This window comes from Gallinula chloropus (assembly GCF_964237585.1).
Source record: "Gallinula chloropus genome assembly, chromosome: 12".
NCBI lineage: Eukaryota > Metazoa > Chordata > Aves > Gruiformes > Rallidae > Gallinula > Gallinula chloropus.
Genome location: NC_140097.1, coordinates 11684196 through 11691202, shown reverse-complemented (window position 1 = coordinate 11691202; position 7007 = coordinate 11684196).

The window sequence follows — 7007 nt, the reverse complement described above, 5'->3', positions numbered from 1 at the left end:
GGGTCGATTCTGCGCCGCTGAGCTCCCGCACCTCACCGCGCCGCGCCTCACGCCCAGCTGACTGCACCCCTCCTCCTCCCTCCAGTCACAACACAGGCACCCCCGCCCCGCGCCGGATGTCCCACCCTTCCTCCCCCCCCTCCCCGCCCGCTTGGTTTTTCTATTGGTTCTTCCACACGTCCCGCCCAGCTTCTTATTGGTGAGCGGGACGATCTGTTTGCCTGGACGCGCGCGTGGGGCTGTTGGCGCCGTGGAAGTGCTTTGCCCCCGTGCGTGGGCGCGCGGCTTCGTTCTCGCCCCTCGCCGTGGCGGTTGGCGGGAGGAATGGGCGCGCGCGCGCGCCTCCGCGCCTCAGGCACGGAGAGAGAGAGTTGCGCTCCTCCGCCTCAGCCGCGCCGTCCTTCGTCCTCTTGGTAAAATGGGGAGGGGTGAAGAGCGGCTGTTCGGCAGCCGGACCGGCTCCCGCTTCTCGGGAGAGCGTCCCGTTACCCGCTACGCCGGGCCGCCCCCAGTTCGGGGAGGTGAGTGGGGAGCGGAGAGAGAAAGGGCCGTTTCCGCGCTGCGGTGTCTGCCCGGCGCGGCTGCGGACAGGTGGTGGCTGTGGAGTCAAGTTGCTGGGGAAAATAAAAACGAGGAAACTTTTTCTTTGCGTTTGCAGGTACGTGCTGCGTGTCACACACCAGCATGTCCCCCTAGGCCTGTTTGTTCTGGCTTTACTGTCTGATCAGAACAGATAAGTAATTATCTCGGTGACAAAACTACGGTGGGACTAAGGCTGTTGTGTCCCTGTCACGGTGGAAGCGCCTGTTACCTGGCGCGTTCCTTCTAAGGAATCTTATCCTTGTGCCCTTCTCCAACATCCACTAGGGCTTTTACCAAGAAAACGTTTCCTACTTGCGCCTTAGCTACCTGGTGGTTTCTGTAACCATATCACAGCTTCAACCGAGGGCCTGGTGTTCTGCTTATGTCTAGAAAACCCCAAACCGCTGCTGACCACAATTTTTTCCCTTCAGAAGCAAAAGTTTAGTTGGTCCTACTGGACCCCCTGCTTCCTCAGGCTGGATATGCTCGGTGCTATAGGTTGGCGGCCAATTTTAAAAACTTAAAACCACTGGGTGTGCTTACTGAAACTGAACCAGCTAATTGTGTGCTGTTTAAGAAAAAGCATATTCTTGGGTATGTGATTAGTATGTTTTGACCAGAGTTAATGTACTTTAAATTATCCCTGCATGTTAAGCAACTCATATTTTAAAGAGTAGGCCCCTTAAGAGGCGTTGAATACATGCAAAGCTCTACTCAGGAATATCTTGTCTACATTTCCATTTATTTAAAAACCGATTAAAACACATTGTGTATCAAACAAGAGGCTGCGTAAAATTCTCACTCTTAACAAAAGCAAAACCAAATTGTCCAGCGTGTTTGAATTTGCAAGCTGCTTCAACTCTGAAGTTATAGGATATTTACTTTTTGCATTTTAATAGATGATTAGTAACTTTTTAGATACTTTTTTATTATTAAAAAAGGAAAAGAGACTGTTCCCTTGCTGGTTTTGCCTTTCTGTGGCTAATTGTACTCTGTATAAAAGCAGGTTAGAAAGTATACAAGGTCATCAGCAGAGCAAATGATTAATGACTGTGTAGTCTTGCTATGGAGACCTTTCTTTATGCTGTCTCAGATCATGTTTTACCTTTAAAAGCATCCAAAGGAACATGCCGGTATTTATTTTAAAAATATTGAAGGCCTTTTGGGGGCGAGGGGGTGGGGTGTTCATCTTGGGATTCTTGTTGTAGGGAGTGGTGAGAAAATTTCAAGGTTGCAACTCAGCTGGTGACTCACCTGACCGAAACAAGTCACACTACTGTTCTCTTTGCCTGTCATATGAGGATAATACTATGGAGTTATCTTAACAAGGGATTTTAAAGATTAAATCTTAACATCTGTAATTAATATGTGACAGAACACGTGACAAACACACATATCACACACACATATATTCACATACCTTTCTGGTTTTGAGATCAGCTAATTTGTGACTAAGTTTTGCAGTAGTCTTCTATAAGAAATGTTCTCTGTCTTGTACTATAACGCGCGTTTCTCTAGCAGAATTCAGGAAGGTAGCAGGAATTAATTTTAGAAATGTGCTTTGATATCTCAACTGGCACATAGCATAAAAATCTGACTTGTTCCTGTAGATCTTAGTAATTCAGTTTAATGATTTGGTTCACTTTAATAGCAGGAGGGATACATCTCTAATAATTCTGTAGTGTACCAGGGCTTCTTTGAATCAGTAGTCAGCTTTTTAATAGATGCCTTACATTGAAGCGTTCTGTAAGATGATATTACCCTTGTTCTTACCTTTTATGTACTTTTTTACAAATGCTACAAGACACCCAAAAATTTTGAGATATAAATTAGACATCAATAGATGAGGTTTGACAGTAATGAATTGAAGAATCCCCCTAAACCCTTTAATAAGTGTGGGTTTAGTGTTACAGTTGTTTTCAGCATTGTAGGCTTTTTGTTAGTGTGTTGGGGTTTTTTTTGTGGTTTGTTTTTGGAAGGGGTTGTTTGTTTGTTTTTAGATTTCTGGGTTGGGTTTTTTTGTTGTTTTTTTTTCTTTCCTGCAAAATACTAAGCGGCCTTAAAAATGTGGGGAACTAATACTCGTTATGTAAACAGGGAGAAGAACAGCCAACAGGTCTTCAGAGGATTCCAGATATGTCCCCTGTCAGACAGAATTTTTGGCCTGTGCTGGAGGGTGAAAGTAGCTGTATGTTAAGGTATGCTTTATTTGCACCTTGTGCACTGCTTAACGTACTGTTTCTCAGACCTTTCCTAGTGCCACCCTTGGATTTACCTTGAATTTATTTGTGTTCACTTAATCTCCCTGGGTCAAATAGTGTTTACCTCAGCCAAGAAATATTAACTGGCTTTTAGTCGTGTTTTGTAAAAATTGGTGTTAACAGTTTTGAGGTATTCTTGCCTTTAAAAGAACCCAAACCTTTTGAGTTTTGAAGTTGGCTTTGAATATAATCTTTGTTACTCATGTTCAACTCCTATTTGAAAAGGAGCTACATGCAGCAGAATATCTGAGGTGGTTGAAATACTGGTATAGTTTAGTAAAGAAGCAGTGGGAAAGGTGAGGTGAAAGGCAAGTTTGGAGTGTGATAAGTAATCAAGAAAGATTATATATAGCATTTATTCTTTTTTATTAAAGTTGAAAACATTGTGCAGGCTACTGTAAAAGGTGACCTGGCATTGGAGTAGCAATGGGTGACAGTGGCAAAGGGTAGCAGGAGTCGAGTAGCCATTGGGGTTTCAAACCAAACCCACCAGGAGCGCTTGGTGTGGTCTCTCTAGCTGGTACTAACAGAGTCCTGAGAGGCTTCACATCTCTAAAGAAGAAGAGATTCACCTACTAAATAGATGAGCCTACTGTCCTGGGCAAAAACAGTGATGCAAAATCTGAAAGGGAGCTTAGTTTACAGCCTCATCAAGCACTGATGCTTTAAGAGGATTGGATTTGCGTATCCAAGGAGCAGTGATTTCTCCTATTATGGATTACTTAAAGTACACAACAGACATTAAACTGAAAATCCAAATTGCCCCTGCAGTGGTATTTAGCTAAAGTTCTGTTGGTAATTTCAAATGGGTTGCAAGGGAAATACTGATAATTTCTGATGGGCCAAAATAATGAAATATAGTTTCTGAGTGGAGGGTCAGGGTCCATTTACACCATGAGTGGGACTTCCTAGAACTTTAATCTGGTTCTTTGCTACTGAGTATTCTTGGATCTAAAACTTTTTTCTGCCATATCCTTGTTTCTTATGGAAGCCCCATCCTACCTGACCATGAATGCATCCAGGGATAGATATAATGGGATTTTGCTATCTTTTCTTCTGAAATTTTTATGTGGAGCTGCATTAACATTAGAAGGTCTCTTAGACATACGTGTTTCCATTTCACTTAATTTCTCCAAAATTAAAGAGCACAGTGTGAGCATCTACCCTGTGAACTTCAGAATTGGGACTGCTGCTCCTTCGTGCAGTTGCAGCCATGAAGTCTGTTTAAAACCAAGTGTGTTGATACATTTCAGTGCCCACATTAGGGTCTCCAGGTCTGATTCAGTTCAGCATTGAATGTAATAAGATTATTTTAATAACAACAGTTTCTTAGTCAGGTAAAAACAGATGAACAAATAAATGTAGGAGCTTGGCAAGCTTCAACACCAGATGGCAGTGTCTGGTGAGCGGCTGACCTGTGCCTAGCCGGTTAGTTTACCTGGATTTTATGAAAATCCTTTTTGTGACCTACTAAGATCTTTTTTTCCCTGAAAAATCATTAAAAACTCTGAAAGAATGAGTGTTTCTAAGTGGGGTTAAAAGCAGGCTATACTGAAGAAACTTTTTTCCATCCTCCACAATCTGAGAGAGACACAAAAGTTAGAATTACTTGGTTAACTTAATGGTTAGCTTTAGGAAGTTATGTGCCTGTCATAAAAGTCTCTTACTGCCACATATGCCTGTCTGCGTTGATAGTTCTTGATAGCTTCCTGAAGGGAGCTCCTATGAAGGTATTCACCACTTAGGGAAGTATGTGGTAATCAGAGTCCCAGCTGTGTGGCCCAGGTTAATTTCATTCATTTTCATCCAGGAGAAACAAAACACATTTCAGAAAACATTTCTACCAGTTCTTGTGTCAGCATTTTTAAGTTCTTTGAAAAAATAATGGGCTGTATTTGGAAACTATATTATAGTTATTAAGAGGTTTTTTTATATTGTTAATGTCCATGTTAGTTTCTGGATTTCAGAGGCTGCCTGTCTATCAGAGATCATTCTTTCCACCTCTGGGAAAGAGAGCTTAGTAAGCAGCTCAAGTTCAGTTGTATTGTTTTCTTTTTGACTCAATGAGTTTTATGGGAATTTATTTTTTTAAAACTGAAGTTCCATGTACAGACTGTAGAGGCAGAAGACTGATCTGCCAGTCATTGCTATAGAAGAGGCTTTGAATTCTCTCTTTAGTAACCTCTGGACCTGTGCAAAGTCTGAATACTCAAACTAACTGCCTGCAGTCAAGAAAAGGAGTCCTGAGGCAACAGCTGTGCTGAGATATGCAGGGCTATAAAGCCCTTGCTTAACACTGCTTCCCACTGACCTCTAGTTTACAGCAAATATTCCAGCAGGCAGGAGTTTCATATGTAGGTACTTATGGCTTTTTTTTAAATGGTGCACTTCATGGCTGCAAGGCTGCCAAATGACAAGGAGCCTGCTTTGGCAGGGGGGTTGGATCCGGTGATCTTTCAAGGTCCCTTCCAACCCCTACAGTTCTATGATTCTATAACAGTTGGAGGTCAGCTGGCTGGTGGTCATTGCAGTTATACTGACACCACTTCAAGACTGATTGATACATGTTGATATGTCCTTGGTAAGATCACTTCTTGAGTTGTCCTTCTTTTTGCTAGCTTGGTTTGACAACAGTCTCATTGCACAACAGTATGAGTCCAGTATGTCAACATTTTTCATCTGAATGTCTTTTTGATATAAAGCCCCATATGAATTGTTTATTTCTCTGCAGAATCTCCCTCAGCACGGTATTTTCAATTCCAGACTGTGCCATCTCCTTTGCCATTTTCCTGCTTCTGTTTATTCCTAAAGATTAGTCTGATTGTTTACCAATGGACAGAAAATTATTTATTCCCATAATATTAGTTGCTAACTATGTAATTGTGAGTGATTATACAGAATAAACTATGAGAAAATGGTTAAATAAGGAAAAATAGAGGGTCAGATTTCTTCCTTTAAAAGCACCCAGTCCTACATGATTATGTGCTCGTAGCTCACATGCTCTAATTATGTTTTATTTAAGAAAGGTAACTTTTCCAACCTGAAATTAAAATATTATTTTAATTTTTGCATGCTATCAAACAAAGCTTTGTGCAGAAAAGCACAAAGGAACAGGAGGAATCTCTGTAGAGAAGTTATCCTGAACCTGGTCTTGAACATGTGACATGTAAACTGCTGTGTGGCTGACACATGACCTTGAATATAAAGATGTTATAGTTGATACTCTATAATGAGTGAAATTGGAATTCTCTTTTCAGAACCTTTAGTTCCTCTCTCCCCATTACTCACGATTTTTTGTGGTTTTAAGTCTTTGCTTTATAGTGTTTAAACAAATTTCTACTGGTTACTGGGGGACTAACAGTAAAAGTATGGTTTTAAACCAGGAAGTTTGAGTGTACTGCTTCTATTACTTTAAGTTTTGGGTTTATGTTGTAAGGAATGATCAGGAAGCTTCCCATATGGTACATTTCAAAAAAGCTGCAACAAAGTTATTTTAATAAGAAAAATGAATGCATGAATTATTTAAAATAGTTGGTGCAACTGTTCCTGTTAACTAATCCAGGCACTTGGAAGGCAATTACACTGAGCTTTGACAACACTGCCAACCCACTGCACAGTGCCTTATGCCAAAAGCTATTGTTGTTTTATTGACCACGTTCACCATTACATATGCATATGAAAAAACAGAGGCATTTTCATCGGGATTACCCTAATAGCATTAAGAGATTATTTTTTAAATTTCCTTGGAAGGAAATTCACTTAAATGAGATTACTTATTACTTGACTGGTTTCCTATCATGCTGCTGTGTTTAGGTAAGTGGAGTCCATTAGAGTATAAAGTTTTTTTAAAAACTGATTTTATACATTAATGGTTTCAAATAAAAGAGAAGTACTATATTTGTGCACAGCTGCTTTTGAGAAAGTTAAGTCGATGTTCTGGTTAGGAGAGATAACACTTTTTGTCCCTCTTGGTGGCCCCCCTAGTGTCACCATTAGTTGCTAATTACTTGCAAACAAATAAACAATTAACTCCTCGTGCCTCTTGGTGGGAGAGTTTTCATTGACATGCTAAAACTTTCTAATAAAAGATTTTAATTAATGACGTTGCAAATCCAGCCCCCTTGTCAACATAGCTATAAGGAGGACTTGTGAAGAAATGCAAGT